We start from the raw sequence: 22,161 nt of genomic DNA, 5'->3' as shown, positions 1-22,161 counted from the left end.
ACATATAACTAGAACATGAAAATTTGGCAGGAAAAGATAATTTCTGTTTCATGCCTCTTGCCCATTTTGTTTAATAAGTGTTATGCCTAAAACCAGCAGATTAGAGTGGTGTGTTTCCATTTGAGCTCTGCACAATGTCCAGGTGAGATGAGTATGGCCATTTGCTTGCCTTCTCTGAGCTTCCATCAGCTCATCTGTTACATGGCACAGAAGCCCATTTGCTGGACTTCTGTGAGGCAGAAGTTCAAATGGAATAGTTGAGGCCCTAAATCACAGATGCAACTTCTCTTTTCAGTAATCACTAATTACCAACCCAATTCCTGGACAAGCAGCAACACTATTTATTCTAGTTTTATGTTCTTTAAACGGCCTTAAAAAAGCCTTCCTCATATGGGATTCTCTAAAGATTGTAGTATTCAAATTTTACAAGGCACTTTATGAAGCAGATGGTAAAACATAAAAGTTGTTCTGATTTTAAATTGAACTCAATCCAATACTGGCTACATGTCATTTTTCTAGTAGTTCCAAATTAATTCCTTTTCCATTTGTTTCAATGTGACTTCCAACTTAGAATTTTTTAATGACTAATTTGATTCATTGAATAGGTGCTTTTTATGGTCTTTTTTTTCTCCCTTTTCTGTCATTTAATGCAGATGAAAACAATAGATAAGTTCCACCACCCAGGCCTTTGAAACTAGAAGGCTCTAAGCCAATGCCTTCTTACATTTTATGCGGACTCACTTTTACTTATGGATAGCTAAATTACATGGACCTTTATATCATTGAAATGATACTTCTTTCAAATTTAGACAGAAGATATGACATCATTTTCAAAATGACATATGTGATATCTAATGGCTATCTTTAATTTTTAAAGTTCATGTAAGAATTCATCATTCAAAACATTATGGCTTTTGTGCCACAGACAGCTTTCCTCTCATCTTTTTTATTAAAATGAGTCAACTTAATTTTTTACTGAAGCGTCGGGAAATGAACTTCCAACAGAGCTTTATTTATCTGGAGAAAAAAAAAAATACTCTAACACATTCAAGGTGAAAGAAAAGCCAAATGCCCCTTTTCCTAACCATCCTCCAATTCTGTCCACTCAATTCTCTCAGCTTTTCTCCTTCCTTCTGTTTCAAGGTGACCTGTCCCCTGTGAGGATAGTGCTCAGCCATTTGCTTATCAGACCCTCTGCCAGATCCAACAGTTCGGAAGCCAGGAGTGAAGCAAATATAAAAAGGAGGATTTACTGTGAACTGCAATGTGAATGCAGCTGAAACTTAAATGCTTACACAATTTCAACAGAGAGCACTCCATCAGCATCTTTCCATACACATTTGAAATCTTCCTTAGACACTACTGCTCCGTCCGCTGGTTCATAAACCACTGCTGGGGCCTTATCTGTCTATTCCACCAGACGGGCCAACATGCAGGAGGATTGCAAACATGGTAAGAGGACTCTTCTCCGCAAAACACTCACAGTCCCCAAAATTTTGAGGAATAGTCCAAGAAAAAAAATTCTAGCACAGCATAATCATTCAAAGGGAGTCCAAAGAGAGGAAAAGGCTGAAGCAGGCAAACGTCAGTAAATTTGGCACTTTAGCATAAAGGCCTCTATCCGATACCACCCAAGAGTTGGAACGTACATTACACTCTTACTACACAGGTGCCAGTGCCCATGTTAAGACTTTCATGTGCATCTACTCCTTTAATCCTCCCCAAATCCCTGTGAAACACACACTATTATGACCTCCATTTTACAGATGAAGAAACAATGCCTAGAGAGGTCATTGTTCAAGGTCAGAGAGTAACCCCTGGAGACCTCTTTCAGGTATAGCAGTCTGTCCTAGAGCCTCACATGAACTTCCTTCTGCTCATACTGTCATTTCCTACTTCTCCCATATATTTTATGCATTACACTTTGTATTTGACTTTATTTGTATTTAATATATACAACTTTCTGGCAGACAATGCAGCTTTCTCTTCAACACAATATTTTTCTCCCCAGTATTCCTTCATGCGGCTATCATTCTTTCATTTCAGATTCCTATTAGTGCTGTTAGTTCTAGCCCATCTATTTAACAATAGAGTGCAATTTCATGAGACTTCTACTTAAATGAGTATTTATCTTCTTAGAATGTCCATCAGCATTCCTACATTTTTTCCACAGATGGTAGGGATCATCATAGCCTGTATCAGAAACAGAACAGCATGTGTATCAGCTTCAGTTCTGATTTCATACCATATATTTTCTTTTAAATTTAAGACAAGGAGGGAGAAGTGAAATTTCCCTCCTAGCAAACAGCTGAAACTTGACTTCTGCTGTAGTCATTGTGTTAACGTCCTTCTCTGAACTCCCTCTAGTGTTTTCAGTTTGGTACTACATTTCCTCACCAGCTTAATGACTCTCCAAAGTTGCTCCTTCATATATGTATTCAGCTGACACCACTGAGCATCTGCTGCGGACCCAGCACCACCAGTGTATGTGCCAGTGACCAAACAGAAGTGGCCCCTGCCCTGGTGGGGCCCGCGGTCTCGTGCCATGACAGGCATTAAGCACCGGGGGTCACACAATGGCCAGAGAGCCGTCCCAGCCATCTTTCCTTGCTTTGAGCCCCCTCTGGCTTTGTACCCACTTGGAGCACTTTCTCTCCCGTGAAGAGCCCACCGCCTCAGCTGGTTATATTGCAGAATCAGAAGAATGGGCCGGCCTGGTGGGTGGACCCCTGGAGAAGGCCACAGAAGGAAGGAGAAAGAATCCGCTCTCTATCGAGGGAAGTTCCAGTAGACAAAGCAAAGAAGAAACAAAGGAGAGTCTGAGAGGCAGAGTGAGTCTGAATGTTCAAGACCAGCGAGGTCGGAGACAGCTCGCGGGCTGGCTCGTGGCGAGGTTTGTGCTGTCCGGCAAGTGAGAGGGACTGAACCTGCTTTCTGGGAAAATCGACAAAATGACGCAGTAAGGACGAGGGGTTGTGGGCAGTGTGCCAGGGGCCACACAGTGGGTCCCTTTCAATGTCCTTCCATAGACGAAGATACAGAATGTCCTACGCTGATTACATTGCTCACACTGATTTTGGGTACGGGGGTGTAGTTTTTTAAATGTCATTGCCTGCACAAAGTGAGCAAATGGTTCAAGGTTTATTCAGGTTATTCACAGATATGTATGTATGTAGACAAAATTTGTGAAAAGTGCTATGAAAGTCAGGAATAGGATAATATGAAAGAAAAGCACAGAACAAGCATAATTTGATGGCAGCGGGGCAGGGTTCTGGCCAGTTTGGGATGAGAAGTGGATTCAAGATGAGTCATGCATGATGCACAGGTGTCAGGTGGGGCAGGAATTCCTAGGCACTGTGTAAGGCATGGGCCGTCCATGAGGCAGCAAGGGTAGCAGCAAATTATTGATGGATGAGCTGAAAAAATACCAATGTGGCTGCAGTGGGAGCGGACGCTGGAGGTTGGAGGCCAATCAGGTAGGAACTGCAAATACTTGGTAATAGGCATCTAATGTATCTCAGTAAATACAAGGTCATGTTTAAACACTGCCTTAAGCTGCCTTACATGACCAAAAAAATGTTAATACGAACCTTCCAGACCAGTAATGGAAACTAACATCAGACTTTCCAGAAATCTGCAAAACTGAAAGTGATAATTATCGAACGCTCGAATTACAAAGTGCTGTGGGAAAGAGATCCTGACCAGCTGAGAAAGTCAAGGAAAGCTTAAGGATGTTTACAGCGCCTACTTCAAAAATGGGCTGCTTTTAGACATTCTGAGATTGAGCTGAGGAAGAGCGCTTTAAGATCAGGAAAGTGTGGGGAAAGGCAGAGGAGGGAAGAACAGGGTAAAGCCCACGTGAGAAGAGCCAGGAGTTTCAGTCTGGCAGAAGCATGGGAGCTATAAAGGACGAAAGAGGGTCACGGGCTGTGCGATCCCATCGCAATGTTGACCAGCGCTGGGGGACGTGGGAGCAGGCTGCGTTCAGTCCCAAACTTCCATGGGCAACAGCCAGGGTGTAGGGCTTCCTTTCTTTCCACACCAACACCTTGGAGTCTGGGGATCAGCCCTCCATCAGAGAGATCTTAGAACACTGTGGGCAGTAAGAGATTTTTTTCTCCACATAGAGTAAGTCAGATGAGAAGTAGTCCTGTTATATAATCAAAAGGAAACATTCTTCCGTATATTACTAAGACAGGCTCCTTAGAAACATAGGTTCTTGGCACACAGAGCCATATTTAGCTCCAAGGTATAATTCTTTCACAGGAGTCTATACTGCGTCAATGAGTCAGTCTTTTAAGAAATGAGATTAATGTGTAACTATGACATGAGATTATATGTGTACTATATATGTAACTATGACAGGAGAATAACATGTAACTATGATAAGGAATACAAAGGCTTTGCTTTCAACCAGAACCCTATTACTACCACTGGATATGGTTTGTTCCCCACAGAATAGTCCACTGACAACTGCTAGATAAACAAATGTTTACACATGGATCGCATGTTTCAACAGTGCATTGTTCTGCTGGGGCATTCCAAATACATTCATCCAGCCAGACATCAACCAAACCATCTTTAAGTGCTATCTTGATTTGAAAGTGAAGAATGATAAGAAGTTTCAATTTCGATTTAAAGACATTACCAATCCAAACATCAATAGAAGTCACTGTCACTCATTCAAGTATTTCAAATCAAAGATTCAATATCTAAAATCACAAAAAATAACCTCCAAGATGTATATTAAATGAAAGAATATTATTATAGATTAGGACCATGAATTTTTGCCACCCTTGGCTCAATTTAGAAATAAAATATAACTAATCTCAGAGCCAATTAGCAATTCAGAACACATGCACTATCCCTAGTAGGAAAAACAGTCCATGTAATGCTTCACGGATTGATTACAACATTTTAGGATGATGTAAATATGTCTAGGATTTTCCGTAATTAGCGAAATTGGCTGTTCCTCCCTTCCCCTTCAGCCCCAGTCGTCAGGGCACACACCAGATCTAATTGTCTCAGCTAGTTTTTAGGCAAGATGTTTCATGATATTGCACAATATCCTCTTAGAATATATCCTCTTAAAGAGAGATAAATCGTTTATAATTTGTTTTAGATTCTAAATTCTCATTTACAGATGTTTTCTGTAGATCCTTTCTTTCATTTTCAAACCAACTTCTAGTTAATCAGGGCTTTCCTTGCTGTTTGAAATACAGAAGAAAATGAAAACTGGAAATTCTTCCAAGTTCTTTCTTTTGCAGGGTTCCCTCAATTGAGAGTATGTTTTTTCCACACCTGAATACATTCTCTTTAGGTTTGCCCACAAATTCAGCAGAAATTTTTCAGTCAACAAGAGAAGGTTCCAGAAGGAGAAATGGAAAATGGATTCCATTGGTGGTGGTTTAAAAATAAAAGCTCTTGTAAAGATACTGAATTATTTTCTGGAAAAAATATTCCTCAGTATTCTCTAGAATAATATAGGACCAAACCGTCCATTTATAACATGGCCTTCACTTAGTACTGCAAAGTCAAGACAGAATGATTTCTCAAAGCTAGACTCTAGGTCTAAATTACAATATAGCACATAAGTTTCATTCAGATTTGGTGACCATTTAATGTTTCAACTTATTAGTGACATGTTCTATGACTATTTTGGTTTTTGTAAAATATTCTTGATTGGGGGAAATTAAATTGTTGCCAAAACACATCGAAACTCTAAACATCTTAAAATCTAAACATAATGTTTCAAGATTACAATTATATATGAAAACACTACCAAAAAGTACATCAGAGAGGTGAGAGTTAATAAAAGTATAACTAGGCTTGAAAGACGTAGACATCTTAAAGACATTGATAAAATGTTGAATGTCTGTGTGGGTAGGAAGGATCAAGACCACAAATTAAAAAGTCACATTTTCTCAAAATGACTTTAAAGGCCAAGTAACCAAACCCTTAGCAGTGTTAGCCTAATTTCTACCTTGAATTACTCTAAATAGTGTGGGAAACACAAAGGACAGACTCAGGGCAGAGCTGAGGGAGTGGGGCCACAGTCTGGGATGCAGGAGAATATGTTCTTGGCCTGTGGGCCCTTAGGAATGTCTCATAATTTCGCTGGTACACAATCTCCAAAAGCATACTATACAGAAGAGATTAAAATCATCTCAAAACTTGAAAAAATTATTGTATTATCATTATTAACAAAAAAGACTAATCCTCAAACTAAGTTTTGGTTGAGCACATGATTTACAGTTCTCTAAATAGGAAAGAATTATTTTTTTCTCCTTTGTTTCCTATACATGTGACAAAAAAATGATGTCCCTTCTCATTTGAAAAAGAGAAGTCTTTTGAGATGGAAGCTATTGGAAGTTTAAATAATTTACTCTTAGGATGGCATGTAGCTACAATCAATAGCAGAAAATTCTCTAACTTGGGTTTTAGGAAGCTTTCTAATTTTTCGCTTCTCACAACACAGTCAAAGCCCATCAAATACTAGTTTCAAAAGCTTATTCCGTTGTATGCTCCCTGGGACACACAGCTCCAAAGGGAAAGGTGTGTTGAATGGAAGCACAGATTCCCAATTCTCTCTGACCTTCCTCTCAGAAAAGTGTTCTTTTTTTGGTAAGGTTTTTATGTGGGTCAAAACACCCTACACACTGAGTTCAAAGTCGTCTAAGAACCACTCAAGTAAAAAGGACCTCGTATTACAGTTTTTTGCTGTCTCTATTCACGATGAAAAATGTGTTATAGCTAGTTACCCAATTGTCAAAAAATATCCACTTTTAACAAGACCTGATGGAAAATATAAAATTGAGAAAAGTGAATTACTTATAAAAACCATAGTAAAATGACTAAACAGCCAGCATTTAAGGCAAGAGTGATTTCACCATCAGAGACTGTCATGGGCTACATGCAGTAAATGCCCCACAGCAACTGTAAAATGAAAGAGAAAAACAGTACTGCAGTTGATACAGCGGTTGCTAAGTTTCAAAGTATTTTCACTTCAAAGTGCTCGAATCTTTAACAGAAAGTCAAATGGTCCCATCACGACAGTAAGTCTAATGGGCCATTTTTTCTCCACTATTCACATTTAGGTTTTCAGTTTTGCTCCTTATTCCCTCCTAGAGAACTATTTTTAAATGTACTAAATTTTGTAGTGCAAAAATTTCTAAAGATGATCGATGGAACTTCAACAGACACAGTCTTCTCGGTGTATAAGCGTCCACAGAGGAATACGAAAAATACGAGGTTGACAAAAGAAAGCTCTTGGCTGCTCACCAGGTGCTAGACACTGTTCTGTGCACCTTACACACATTATGCACACAACTCTAGGAGGCTGGTAAAATGTTATAATCACCTACATTTCAGAGGAGGAGGCTGAAGCTGGGAGAAGTTCAGCAAGTTAACCAATGTCAAAGATCTGTAAATATCAGAGCTCTGCCATAATCAAAAACTCGCGAGCAGCTTCCGTTCATCAAGCCCCCACGTCACTCTCTCTCAGGGCAATGCTGTCAAAAATTTTGCATTAGAATCAGAGTACTAGAAAATGTAGTCTTAAAAAGTCAAGAATTAGGGTAAATAGGAGTAATCAGAGAGGTGCTGACTGTTCAGTTGAATAATTTTGTTTGCAAAAATAGGTCCTGGGAGCACATCTAGATAGAGACTATGCAAATGGATAGAAACTGAGAAAACTTCCCCAATTTTGAATAAAGTCTGCTATCATCACAACCGGATATTCTTTGGTTGACTTTTCTTTCATTATGAACAAGGGTTTGAAAAATCGAAGAAAGAGCCTCATTTCATTTCTGAACTCTCCCAACACAAAACTGGAAAAACATGGATGGTTTTGTGAGACAATTAGAAAATTTTACTAAATGGTGTCAGGAGCCAAAAGGAACCATAAACATTTTAGCCCCTCAGGAATTCACAGAAATTTCAAGGAAGGCATTTGACTTTTTACATTGAGTGGGGTTTCAGTTAATTTTATTCACTCACTGATTCCAAACACACTTATTGAGCACTGACTATGCGTTAGATGCTCTTCCACATAATGTATCTCTGTTTTAGATATAAGTGGACTGTGACCTCTAACTGACACTTGGGTTACAAATTAATAGTCTAAATGAGCACAACCTTCATTGTTTTCCCAAGGTATTTATGAAAAGGAAATGCCCACATGAGGAGTAAATAAACCACAGGGAATTTTGTTCAATATTCCAGTTGTTCATATTCAGGGAGTTTGTTCTCAAGGCAGAGTACAAGTCGGGCCAACAACACAGTCTTAGGTGCCAGTGAGAAAAATAGTGTGAATGGAGATCATAAGTATCTCTTCAAATCACATCAGAAACAACCACATATTTGTCCATTTCTATTTCACCATTAAAACCATTTTTTTTTTCTGTGAAATAGCTGGTCCAGCAACAAAAACCGGATTCTTTCAGGTTTTTTGTAGGGTGCCACAAAATACTAACATGAGACTGTCAGCTCCTTGAAGTCAGGGGTCTGAGTCTGATTCATTCTTTACCCTATCACACAGTGTCTGGCACATGGTAGGTGCTCAATAAATATCTGCAGAATCAATCAATAAAAGTAACGCTGATGTTGATCACTGCCCTCTTTCTCATTTCTCTCACTAACGCAGGTCTCTCCAAAGTGCTGCTGACTGGCCCTGCCAGCGCTAACAGCGGTATTGACTAAATGCCTGGTGTTTTCGGAGCTGGAGCAGCTGTGTCTCTGGACAAGGAAATGGTGGGCTGGTCAGAAGGAGAATCCATTCTAAGGTCAAGAAGGTAAAGGGCTAGAAAGAAGGGTCATCTTCTTCACTCTGCATCCCTGTTTCTAAACACATTTATATAGTCATAAGAATAGAAATAATAATAATTGGCTTTCCACTTTAAAACCATCCCATAGATATGGAACACTTAACAATGGTTATGAAATTCAATGTAATTTTATCCACCTTGACCGAGAGCATATGAAACTGCCATTTTTGTAGGCTAAAAGCAATCGCACATCAGCAGTTTCAAATGCTTTGCACTGCTCAAAATGAAGGTACCACTGATAGAGATCAGAAGGTGGAGGAGAGAATGACAGCAGGGGAAAGGCTGAGAGAGCCAACACTGAATTTGATAAAATGGAGCGTTAAGAAATACCATTTATGGTCGAAAGAACAATAAATACAGAGTTAGCTATGCTTTTTGAGCTTTCAAAGGTGACTGACCAGGAGAGAAACTAAAAATAACACTGCATGTATATTCAACTGAAGGAGTGAAAGGGAGATGGAGGAAGGGATAAACTAAGGTGCAGGATGAACTAAATCCTTATCCATGACGGGAAGACATCAATAGACAATGTCCAAATGAAATAATTGCACTATTGGTATATTGTTAGGAATCTGGAGGTAACTCCCTAAAGAACTAAAAACAAATAAATATAGTTGCCTCTGGGCTGCAAAACCAGGTGAAGACAGCTATGGGGTGAGAGATTATAGATTTTTATTAAGATCTCCTCAGTATCATTTGGTTTATTTTGACTATGGTATGTACCACTTTAATACAATTAAGGAAGTAACAAAAATGCCTAACTCATGGGTTTGCTGTAAGTCCTATATGTAATGAGATAATGCATTTCAAGGACTAACAGTGCTCGGCATATAGGAAGCATTAATAAATGGTGGCTATTACTTTTTTTAAAGTTGTTGTCAAGGTTGAAAAATTCAGACAATGTAGATACAATGAGCCTACAAAAAATACACCATGTTTTGTGAAAACAAAGAAAGATGTGTGCAGTTTCAGGTTATATTATATACATTATAGAGGCATTTCAAATGTATGTTTACATGCTCTCAAAGAAGATAAGTAACTGTTTTCCACTAGGAGCTTCAACCATAGGTGACACATGAGAATCTGCTACAGCACATGTAACTGAGAAAAATCACCTTCTTTCCTTCTTTGTCTTTCAAAACTTTGCCAATATTTCCTTTTTTTAATGTATGGTTCCCCCAGGAAGACTTTCAGAATTCAGAATCAATTCCTTTTAGTTTTAGAGCTAAGCTTTTTAAGGAGAATGACTGCATTAAACTGAGCTGACTCTAACTATCCAAAAGCAAAAGCAAAAACAGAGACGAAAACAAAAAGCAAAACAAAGAAAAAAGTCTGGTAGTGAAATAAACACATTCTAAAGTTAAGAGAGTTAAAATTTGCTTGTGGAAAGTGCAGGGTTAATTCTGCACGGGTTTTCCCTCCCCTCCTAAACAGAAGAGTGAACTAGAGCTGACCCACTTACCACAGTGTGGATGAGAGGCTCGACCAGAAGGAAAATACACCCTTTAGAAAGCTCTCCTCTGCCTTTCCTCAGCCTCCGCATGCAGATCTGGTCCACTCTCAGCGTCCCTCGTGTGGGAGAATTCTTCCCCCTCCCCCACCTTCCCCCAGGCAGCTAATGGTCGATTCCTGTAAGTCAAAGCCTGACTTTTCAAAAAAAGTCATTCCAGAAAACAAAGCAGCCCAGGTTGACCTAAAGGCAGCCCCCAATTCAGTGGCATGGCAGTTGGTCACTGTTCTTTCACGACTATAATGCAGCTCTTTAATTAACAAGAGGAAAGTCTTAAGTCTGCTTGAGGTAAGAAAAAGAAATTCGAGACTGGAGTTTGTAAAGAACCGTGACTGGTGCACTACTTTTTATCTCTAGAAACACTCAAAGTAGCCGGCAAGATGAACATCACCATCAATGCAATAAATAAAGTTAAAGGTTTACCAATAAGACACGTCACAGAGAAAGAACCGGAGGGGAGCAGGGAGAAGGACGAGGAGGTGTGACAGTCAGCAGCTTTATTTATTGAGGAATCAGAGGCTGCTTAGGGCCAAGTCCTTGTTTTGTGTCAAAACACTGCCCAGCAGGTGGAGAGGGACTCTGGCAGCCTAGTGATGAGAGGGCCGAAAGACTGGCGAGCGTCTGTGGGGGAGCAGCCAGTCGCTGTTATTACAGACGGGACTGGTCTGCCTCTAAAGAACGAATGTCACCACCTTAACCGCAGTGGCTGTCCTCATCACCAGGGAACCTAGCCTCATGTAATATTCAAAACTGTTTTTGAGGAAACTTAAAAAAAAAAAAAACCTCACGAAGAAGCTCTAAGTTGTGCCCACGTAACACACATCAGATTCAGACTTTTTCCTAGTCATGTGGGGCTGGGGAGATGTGACCTGATTCCGTTAATCCAATTTTGTGGAATGAATTAAACAAGCCTAATATTCCCATGAAAAACTGAAGCAAAAGGCAATGTGAACTATGATTTTCCGAACTGACAGTCCAGGCTTCTGTGACTGGTCACTCGAAGGAATAAATATCTACGTCGAAAACAATTAGAGTTTATTAAAAGGGAGAGACGAAATGTACAGGAACAGCAAATTCTCAAGAGAAGCCAAGATTTTGACATTTCTATTTCAGAAATACTCAGGCAATCAAAATACCCATGAAATATATAGATCGAATATATTCAAAAGAGTTCAAAGTCTGAAAAGGAATAAATTATTTTTTGATATATATAATCCAGAAGTCACTGTCGTTAGTTACCTTTCAGCAAAAGAAATCCATAACTGATCATAAAGAAGCAAGAAAATATTCCTCTTCCTCAACTTCTGTGAGTCTTTATATCACAGAAATTTTGGTTTAGAAGGGCACTCACTCACTCTGGGTCCAACCTCCTTCCCAGCACAGGGATCCCATGCCGCCTATGCTTGAATATTTCTACGGAGCTCACAACTGTCACCTATCAGGCAGGTGATGCTACTCGACCTACCATTTGCTCAGCAACACAGAGCTGGGGGAGCCTAAGAGAACTAATCCAGTGACAAGGATTGTGCCAAAGCATATAAGACAGGTGTCTGCACAGTGTTCCAGAGCCGTCTGAAGTGTTCAGCACCCAAGTGTCCCATCAAGGGGACAGATAATGGGGAATTCCAGGACAGGTAAATCGGAGCCAATCCTCCGGTGTACATATTCCAATGGATTCCAATTTGTCAAAAGATGGCAGAGCACTAATCACCTGGCTAGGGAGGAGAGAGTGGCTGGCTAGAGTAGAAAAAACCAGCTGGGATTCAAAAAGTGGCCTAATTAGTCAGAGGGTGGGGGAAACAAGCATGCATGAAGGTGGGAAGAGAATGTCAATGTTCTCCAGCCAAGATCCCCAGGAACACTCCTAAAGCTGAATGAGTTTGATAACTCACTCACTGCAGAGAGGGAGAATACATACCCCGTGCAACTGTGGGCCATCTGCATAAAACGGACTTATTACAGGACTTGGGCATTAGGTAATTTGGAGTGGGTTCCATTAAGCAGAGGTTTGGATCAGATGATGTCAGGACACTGGGTTAATTCTATGACTGTTAGTGCCCTTGAGTGGATTCTGACTCTTGGCGACGCTGTGGACAGCGGAGTGGACTCCTGCCCTGTCTTTCTGCACCATCCTCCCACCTGCTGGCACTTCTATTCACAGGGTTTTCATGGCCAATTTTTTCAGAAGGGGTGGCCAGGTCCTTCTTCCTAGTCTGACCTAGTCTGAAAGCTCTGCTGAAACCTGTCCACCATGTGTGACCCTGCTGGCATTTGAGAGGTGGCAATAGTTTCCAGCATCACAGCAACACGCAGCCACTACAGTATGACAACTGACAGACAGGTGGTGCGGTTCCCTGACCAAAACCACACCCTGGCGGGGGTGGTGAGAGAGTTGAGTCTTAACCACTAGACAACCAGGGCCAGTTAATTCTATTACTGGGTGTCAATAAATCTCTCTTAAGAGGAAAGATGGGAGCAAGGCTCAAGCTGTAATTGATCTGAGCGTCACTTATGTTGACCAGCATGGGGGACGTTTGTTAATTTCTGCAGCTTGAATAACGTTCATGTTTTTGCCTGTAATCATAGAGGATAACGGAGGGATCTCATTTTTGTCCTGATGCACCATAGACACAGAGTGTCTCACGTTGGTGCTTGGCAAAATCGTTTATGTTTAGTAGAATAACAGCACAGCCAAGCTGTGCATGCCAGGCAGCTCCTGGATGGCAGGGCTACTACAGTCTTCTCAGAGGGTAAGGGGCGTGAGGTACTTCTACTGGACAGGAGGCCCGACTCGCTGTCCAGCACTTAGGAACCATGTGAGCCCAGCAGACATCCCCCTGCAGTAAAATTCTCAGTGCGACTGCATCACAGGTGTTTGGGGGGCAGTGGCGAGCCCTGATCTCTGGGGCTGAGTTAGTGGATTCACAGGTAGGGTCTGAGGAAGGCAGGGTCTGGGGCTGGAGATGTCAACTCCCTTACTAGCTAGTCCAGTCCACGTTTGTCCAGTGTTCCAGGTAACAACTTCCCAGCGTCATAGGTCAAAACATGCCACCGTCTGTATTCCTCACAGGAAAACTATTTATCCGCAAGGCTTCAGATTGTAAAGAACAGATTGTACATTCTGTCATTAACAATGTCTTGACGTGTCCAGAGTAAGGAAACCGTGCATTCTAAGTAGCAGCTCATGCCTGTCCCTGTAGCTCTGGCCCCAGGTAACTTATTCCCAGAACCATTTACCAGCACTCTCTGTTCTGTTGGATAACCCAAGGCCAGCACTCCTCCTGCATCTGTCATCCAGCTTAAATAATACCAGCATTAAAACTTACATTTTGACCTTAAATTCCTCTAAAAGAGTTTCTTGAATATTCTAATTTATTTTAATCCCACTATGCGTTGTGTTCATACTAAATAACTGCTAACAAATTTTCCCCCATCATGAGGACTTGTCAGTCCATCTCGTAAGCATTATGTTCACCCCTACTTAACCACTCTTCACGTACTCATAGGTTTCAAGGGAGAAAATATGACCCTATTAGATAACATTGAAATGATAGTATAAGTATGAATTTCCTTGGTACAAGGTGAAAGCTGTTGTACTCCATCCACGTTCACCAGAACTAGCAACAGAGGGATCATCAGACTAGTTCAGCTTAAGCCTAACTCTATGGAGAGAGGAGTATTTTATTTTGAAGGAACTATAGTGATTATTTCTTCTGGAAAACAGTACAATGACTCACAAATTCAAGCAAACAAATAATTATATAAAAATCTTCACTTTCAACAGCAGCATACTTTGTTTCGTTATTTAAAAAACCACCTTTGCCATCAAACCCTATTGAGAATAACCCTATGCAGCTAACAAAGCATTGTAGACTGAATCCTATGTAGTACAGTGTAGCAGAATGGGCCACCCCAAAATATGACTGTGGGAATTCAGGACATGCCACCCCAAAATGTGCCACTTCCCTGTGCTGATTGGTTTGAGCTGAAGGCACGTGGAAAACAGCAGATGCACGGAGAGCATTTCTCTGCACTCCTCTCTTCTGCCCAGATGGAGCCCCTAAAAGGAACTCAGTGTCGTCAGTCTCCCCACCCCCAGAGTTCATCAACAGGGAAGACTGGCTCATCACAGGAGAGGAGGCTAGAAGTGGACACCACACCCAGATGCACTTTGTCACAAACTATCAGACCTCTCATCTATCTTCTAAGGGCCAATTCATCTTTCCTAAAAATCATTTACTCTCCCCTGAGAGGCCTCATCTCCCTTCCCCTTCCCCCATTACCAGGCATTTAATCCTGAACCATAAACCCCCTCAGGGAGTCACTGATTTTCCCTTGGGTATCCCCTGTATATACATGGGGTGTACATGTTAATAAACCTCTGCTTGTTTTTCTCTTGTTAATCTGTCTGTTATTACAGGGATCTCAGCTAAGAGCTTGGCGAGGAGGGAGGGGAAAATTATTTTTCCTCCCCTACAATAGCTAACTACACGGACACACACACACACATGAGATGTGCTCCCTTAAAAATTTGTTATGTCTCAAAAAGCGGGTAGACATATTTTCTTTCTTATTTTCTATATTTTTTTAACTCAAATGCCTCTATTCATAGAGTGCAAACATTGGCAAGTTTGCTGCTTTCCCTTAGAGCTAGAAACGTTCTCGTGAGTGTACCAGTAAAAGGAGAGAAGACAGGATAAGCTCTTTCTTTTCTTTTCTACACTCAGCCATGTCATACTCAAAGTCAGGACCTTTTCCAAATTTGCTAGAAAAAGACAGAATCAAGAGCCAAATAAAAGCCTATTTAACTTCTTTTTATTTGAAACTTCAAAGTAGGTCATTTACACAGTGAAAAGCACAAAGAAGAACAAAGAAAAAGCGGTTAACATACAAACGAAGCCTCAACAGCAGTAAAACCCAAATCCAAATACTCTTTTTCTCTAAAGCACATTGTCCAGTATTGTCAGGAGAAAGAAGTCATGAAATTGGTTTTGTTGTATGTTTCCTTCCAATCATTGTGAAAGGCCATTGACTGTACGCTAAAAGTGAAAAAGAAAAAAAAAAAATAGCCTAGCACTCAAAGTGAAAGGAGGGAGACATTAACCATTTATGAACCTGAAGCCAGATTTTTCTTTCTTTTAAAAAGCAAGTGGATCAATAGTTTCCGGTGAACTCAATTTTCAACTACGTTTGCAATTACTGGATGTTCTTCCTTTTTGTTTAGGAAAAAAACTTCTGTTCTTAACAACTAACCAAACTTCACGGAAGACTGAAGCTCTAACTCACGTTAAAAGCTATTTTCCTGGCCACAGCCACCAGGCTCCTGCCTCATATCCCCTCAAGGAAAGGCTTCTCAAACTGCAGCGTGCGCAGGCATCACGCGGGGGTCTTGTTCAAACGCAGACCGGATTCCGGGGATCTGATTCAGGATCTCAGACTGCTTTCCCAACAAGCCCCAGGTGATGTCAACGCTGCTGGCCCACAGACTGCAAGAGACTAGGGAACTAAGTCAAAAGTTCAGCAACCCATGAGCCACACCAGATTCAGTTTAAGCGCCATTAGAGTAGGGACTGAAACTCTTGATTTTTAATAAATTCAACCAATGACCATAATACACTGTATCAGTTTCCTAGAGCAGCCGTAACCGGGTGGCCTACAACAGAAATTTATTCTCACTGTACTGGAGGCCACAAATCTGAAATCCAGGTGTCCGCAGGGTTATGCTGCCTCTGAGGGCTCTGAGGAGAACGCTTCCTCACATCTTCTGGTTTCTGGCATGGTGGGCCATCCTTGGTGTTCCTTGGGTGGTAGACGCATCGCTCCAAACTCCACCTCCATCTGCACATGGCCTTCTCACTTTTGGGTCTCCTCCATCTCTATGTTGACACACAGCGTTTTCCTCTCTGTGTGTGTCTGTGTCCAAAGGTCCCTCTTCTTATAAGGACACTAATCATTGGATTAGGGGCCACCCTCTTCCAGCATGATCTCACCTGAACTAATTACATCTAAAAACCCGATTTCCAAATAAGGTCACATTCACAGGTACCAGGGGTTACGACTTTCAACCCAAAATGTGTGCACACCAAAGTTTAGGATCCACTAAAACTGGATCAGTTTCTCCACACTGATTACTCATTAGAATCACCTGGGGAACTTTCAAAATTACACCAATGCTAGATGCCAACCAATTAAATACGACTTCTCGGGGGTGAAACCAGGCATTACTATTCTTTAAAAACTTCTGAGGTAATTCCAGGGCATAGCAAGGGTTGAGAACCACTGTGTAAGACTCAGATTTTGCAGCTCTTTGTGAAAATATATAATGCTTTTAAATGGAATGTTTACATTTTTTTCTTAGCATGCATCAGAAAAAATATGCTGGTAATTTAGTGTATGCTAAAAATATACTATTTAGAAAATACAGGCTTTTTGACATTTCTCTTAAGGAACAGAAAAGTTTCTCATCAATATGACTGTAGGTGTTTGATAATTTCTTTAGAATGGGAATAATATAGATTATGAAATAGTTACTCCCATAGATAGTCATTATAGACATTTAGAAATAAAGGTACAGAGTTAAGGAAGAAAGTGCATTTGAGAGAATTACACTGAAGAAATTTGAACTTGAGAAGTTAATCTGAATAAATTCATAATTTATATATATAATTATATATATTTATATATATATAATTCATAATTCATAACCCCATTTTCAAGTCTATAGTATAGGACTGTATTTGGATTATTCTCTCCAAATTTTCCCCAATTTTCCCGAGTCATGATTTCAGAAAACACTTGGAATGACTTCTAAATTTTTAAAAATAGATAGATGCAATTTCTGGGTAAAAATTTAAAAAAGAAAAGAAAGACTGAGATGTTCAATATATATAGTCAGACCTAGACCCTAGAAAATACTTTGAAAAAGCTTAAATGATTAATATTGGGTGTCATTTGCTTTTTCGGATGGAAGACAATTCTATATTGGCATTTGCTTTGTTGTTACAGTGATTAGTGGCTAAACTAATAACTATTCTATGAAATAATGTTTCACTGTAACAATTTCATGAAATAATAAATTTTACTCTGCTTATTACCAGATGGTGTAAAGTAAGGAGCTGAAGACATACTGCTCTATGATAATCCAGAAGAAAAGAAACAGTGCATGAAGGAAAACAGCAACAGCTAGTAAATTGAGAGACACAGCACAATAAAATGTGAAAAGTAAAATACTAATAGGAAAGTGTGCCAAGCATATTAATCAGGTTAATGATAGTAAACAAATCACACAACTTTTTCAACAGGAAAAGGCAAAGATAAAGAAGTCGACATGAGGTTTTTGTAAACCTGAGACATAATTCATCATCCAGACCAGGACCATTGAGAGGGAGAGCTTGCTACTGGTAATTACACAAGGACAACAGCTACAATCAGGACTGTCTCCCAAACGTGAGGTGTGTGGTAACTGTAGTTTTCACCCAGTCTACCACTGTTCTTGGCTTTACCGTTCCTGCCACTGTCTTAGCCCTTGAAACACCTTTCTAATGTCTTTTCCATGATAAAACACGGAAGAGTACACATTTAGTCAATATCCATTCCAAAATGCCATCCACAAAATCCATAAACACTAAATCATTTTACGAGTAAGAATGGGCTAAATCACGCTGTGATGAAATCAACCCCGAATCTCACTGGCTGGAAAACAACCAAAGTTTATTTGTCTTCTATGTGACATGCCCATCAGAAGTAAGCAGGGGGTCACTATGCAGCTTATTCTTGAACACTGCCAGTCACTGTTTGGGAGGAAAAAGAGTGCCCAAGCCTCACACCACAAGTGAGTGACATGCCCTGGAAAAGACGTTTAACACTTTCTCTCTCATCTCATTTGCCCAAACTCATCACATGTTGCCACTCAACCAAGAAAGGCCTACAAACTCCAGTCCTGCCTTGGGTGTGGAAGAGTTGAAGTGGAACTATTTGCAAATGTAATTCATGACTACCATAAAGACATCTTCCTAACTCAGTATCTTCTTGAACCTTGCTCTTGTTATAAAGACCTTTCTGGTTGTGGGGGGCGTTTTTGTTGTTTTGGAAGGAGGAATGCTCCTCTCTTTTTCTTTTTTCTTCAGTATGTTTTTCTCTCTGATTTCTGTTTTGCTTTGTATCGTTTTTTTATAACTTTCTAACAAATGTATGTAAGTCTGCTCCTGCTACAAAACGCTGCAGAACAAACCATATTTTACGTATGTCACTTTCTGTACTAACTCCTCTATTTAATATTGAGCAAGCAATGATGCACGTCTGCACAATCTCTGTGATCGGTACAGCCGGGAAAATAGCCACATTTGTCAAAGTACAAATTAGGAGATCTTCCCCTCCCAAAACAAGCGAAGTGGTGATTGTAACACACAGGTAGCCTTCCTTTCAAGACATGGAACTTTGAGTAGGTTGCATTTGATACTCTGAGAAGCAGAAGGCACACACAAAATTCCATATACGAGGTGACTGCTACCATGTCAACTTAATATATGTGCACATTACGTGAGCCCTGAACAAGGATTTTAAAGGTCGTTATTCCTGAGTGATGGTATTGCAGGCCATTTAAAAAATACATATTTCCTTCTTTAGACATTTTCTTCGTTTTCCAGATACTCCTCAGTACACTTGAATTTATTTAAATTATTATTTTAGAAACAAATGTGCTATATTCAGAAGAATTTGTCTTCTTCTGCAAAGGTTAACTTATGGCCTGGATGCTAACCATTGCTCACAGGGATGTCAGGACTTTCAGCTCTTGTTAGAACGCATTTGCTTATATGGCTATAATAACCTGGTGTTTTAGAAATAGATTCAGGTCATTTCCACGTTCAAGCAGAATCCTAATGTGAAAAATTGATTATATGGGTATAGTGTTGCATGGTGGACAAAAATTACATATGAACCCTTGTTCTCAGTGGTACCAAAAATTAGCAAATTCTAACTTCATTTTATACTCCTTCATGAAGCACACCTTTTAAATCTTAACTAAAATCCTATTCCTAATCTATAGACTAAGGTATCTAACTATGTTGCTAAAACTTGCTGTTCAGTTCAAAATGTATAAAATTTTGAAACACGAGTAGCTGTTCTAACAGAACATTGTTTGCTAATTTATGGTGGTGAATTACCATTCTGCCCTGATAACTGACAGCCTCAAGAAGGACTTTAATTCATTGGTTATATAATTACTATGCCCTAAAAAAGAGTAGACAGGATTATCTGGGTGTTCTATTGAAAGAGAACATTTGCAATTTTGAATTTATTTCTAGGGGGGGAATTGAGAATCACACTGCATGCATCCAGATCTACTTGCTGTGTTTCTTTGGATAAATCAATGTCTCAAGCCTCTCTCAGCCTGCCAAATAGAGCTTTAATGGTGCCCAGCTCATTTTCTAATAATATTTTTTAATTTAAAATGTTATAAAGATGAAAATAATTTCTAAAAAGAAAAATTTTTTAAATAGCTAAATAAGGAGATTTCATAAGAAAAAAGGTTGTTTCCTCACTTTCAATGTAAAATGAGCATTTATAAACTTCTCTTGTTAATTTTAATTTAATCCTAATCTATTGTTCTTTATTCATTTACTATCAATTAATTTTTCTAATAGTCCCTTCTTACACATCTGGGATATATTGGTATGCGTGTGTGTTTTATGCATATATCACATATGTAAGTATATAATATTTCATTTCTTAAATGTAATATTATTTAAAATAGTCAGTGCTAATTGAGTGCTTACTCTGTGCCAGGATAAACTCTAAAGACATTTCTATGTTAACTTGTTGAATCCTCTAATAATTCATCAATCTCAGTTTACAGGTTGAGTCTTGGGAGTTTAAATTAATTTGCTGAATATTAAACATTATTATAAATAGCAACTAAATTATTGCTCCATCATTCAATTTATTATAATTTTGGAAAAATAATTACTTAGATTTTTATCTAAATATAAATCTAAGCTCAAATAAATCTAATTAATGATAACCCCTGGAATATCTCCCTAGTGGTTCACTATTACTCACAGTTCAAACATGAATTACAAGAGAAAATTAATCAGTTCTTGCTCATAACTAAATAACAAATTTATTATAGGGCTAAGGAGAGGAAAACCAATGAATCTTGGACTTTCCTTAAACATATTGATAAATTGTACTTCTACTGGACAAATTCTAAGACTAGAATTCAATTTATTATTACTCTTTAAATAAATAACTTGAAAAATTAAATTAAGTCATGAGTAATGGTAATCATTGTTATAGCTATAAGTCATAGAATTTTGTCCAAAGTTGATCTACTAAATATATACCTCATTTCAAATAATATTTATCAGAAATCACAAACAATATAAATAACTTTAGTTATAGCTACTAAAATTGATTCAAAAATGGTTTTAATAGAGACTAAATCTCAGAGACTCACTCCTTGCCTTGGATCCTTAATTTTTAATCTTTTGATAAATGTCTTCTCAATAGGATTTTAAAGTATTTTTAAATTAAGTCATACTACGGTACAATAAATGATGTGAAAAAGCAAGTTACCAGAAAGTATGATTCCATTCACACAAAGTGATGTATATCTTATATGGAAAAGAATATATTTTTTGTAAAAAAACTGGATGGATAGGTACTAAGAAGCTAGCAGTTTTTGTTTTCTGCCTGGTGATATTGACAAAAATATTAATTCCTCTATTTTTCTTATCCTTGTTTTCCAAATTTTTTACGTTGTGCCAGAATCAGCTTTGTAATTTAGAAAAATTACAGAGGAATACAAAATCCAAACATGAGTAAATTATTACCATTAATCATTTCAACACTTTATCAATGCATCTATTTTCATTTCATTAAATCCTCTTTCATGTTTACCCATGTTAATGCAATAATGCATGATATAATTTCACTTAAAATAATTGTAAAATTAGTCTTTGTGAAATAGTAACAAAAGTAAAACATACCACCTTCCTAACTCTTCAAAAATGCTGAGCCATCACTGGATCACAATGTTTTAAGTCCACTATGCTTACTTGTGGTGTTCATACCAAATTATGAGGTTCAGACCTGCAATGTTAAGAAAATTGAACATTTGGAATTTTAGCAACCCAACAGAATATTATAGTCATGTATCAGGGACGCCTGTCTAAGTAAACTCTCTTCTAGAACCCTTTGCATCTGAACACAGGAATTCCAAGTGAACAATGCCATCAACCCTGTCAACTTGATGGATGGCTCCTTTTTCCATCCTCAGGATGACTTACGAATATGCTCCAAAAATTTTCTCTTATATTACATCCTGTGTACTTTCTGTGATCAAAAATATGAAGACAATGTGTACAAAAGAAAAATCCTACATACTTTTTTTAAAAAGCAGAAATGAAAACAAGACAATCACCACTGCTATCATTTTTTTAAAAATGTAATAGCCAAAACACACACCATACAATTTAAAAAATCCTCAAATATTGTTTCTTTTTGAATATTTTCCTTAATATTCCAATATTTACTCGTAAACTTGACCTATAACATTTTCTGAACCTAAAATATCAACACCAAAGCTGAATATTATAATAATATTGCAATTTAGTGTCTTTTAAAAAATGATTTCCCATGCTTGATTCCATTTGGGGTGGATGATCAATCCTATAATCCTGGGAAGTTGGCAAAGAAGGTAATATTTTCACCATTCTTCATCTGCCAAAACCATTCATAAACTTTTAGGCAATGACTCCATGCACCCATAATGCCTAATGCAAGCCCCTGTCTTCCTTTTGTGTGAAAGGGTCTTTATCTCCACCC

The 22,161-nt window shown here is 38.9% G+C and overlaps 1 protein-coding gene and 1 long non-coding RNA gene across 4 annotated transcripts in view; one reads left to right on the top strand and one right to left on the bottom strand.

The window, feature by feature from the left end:
• MYO16 (myosin XVI) overlaps nt 1–22,161 on the bottom strand; it is a 597,681-nt gene that overhangs the window by 504,681 nt on the left and 70,839 nt on the right. Inside the window, exon 1 of one of the 3 annotated variants that reach the window (XM_070579272.1) lies at nt 10,288–10,409. The exons of the other annotated variants lie outside the window; for them this stretch is intronic. The gene's annotated coding sequence lies outside the window, so the exon portion shown is untranslated. Of the gene's footprint in view, nt 1–10,287; nt 10,410–22,161 lie in introns of those variants that run through there. 3 annotated transcript variants of the gene reach the window in all.
• LOC139076533 (uncharacterized) lies at nt 2,401–20,252 on the top strand. The gene is made up of 3 exons (XR_011528257.1): nt 2,401–2,893; nt 8,645–8,792; nt 17,433–20,252. It is a non-coding gene; the product is annotated as an uncharacterized lncRNA (long non-coding RNA).

This window comes from Equus przewalskii, chromosome 16 (assembly GCF_037783145.1).
Source record: "Equus przewalskii isolate Varuska chromosome 16, EquPr2, whole genome shotgun sequence".
Taxonomy (NCBI): domain Eukaryota; kingdom Metazoa; phylum Chordata; class Mammalia; order Perissodactyla; family Equidae; genus Equus; species Equus przewalskii.
The sequence above is the reverse complement of the archived record's forward strand: the minus strand, read 5'-3'. Positions and strand labels throughout refer to the sequence as shown.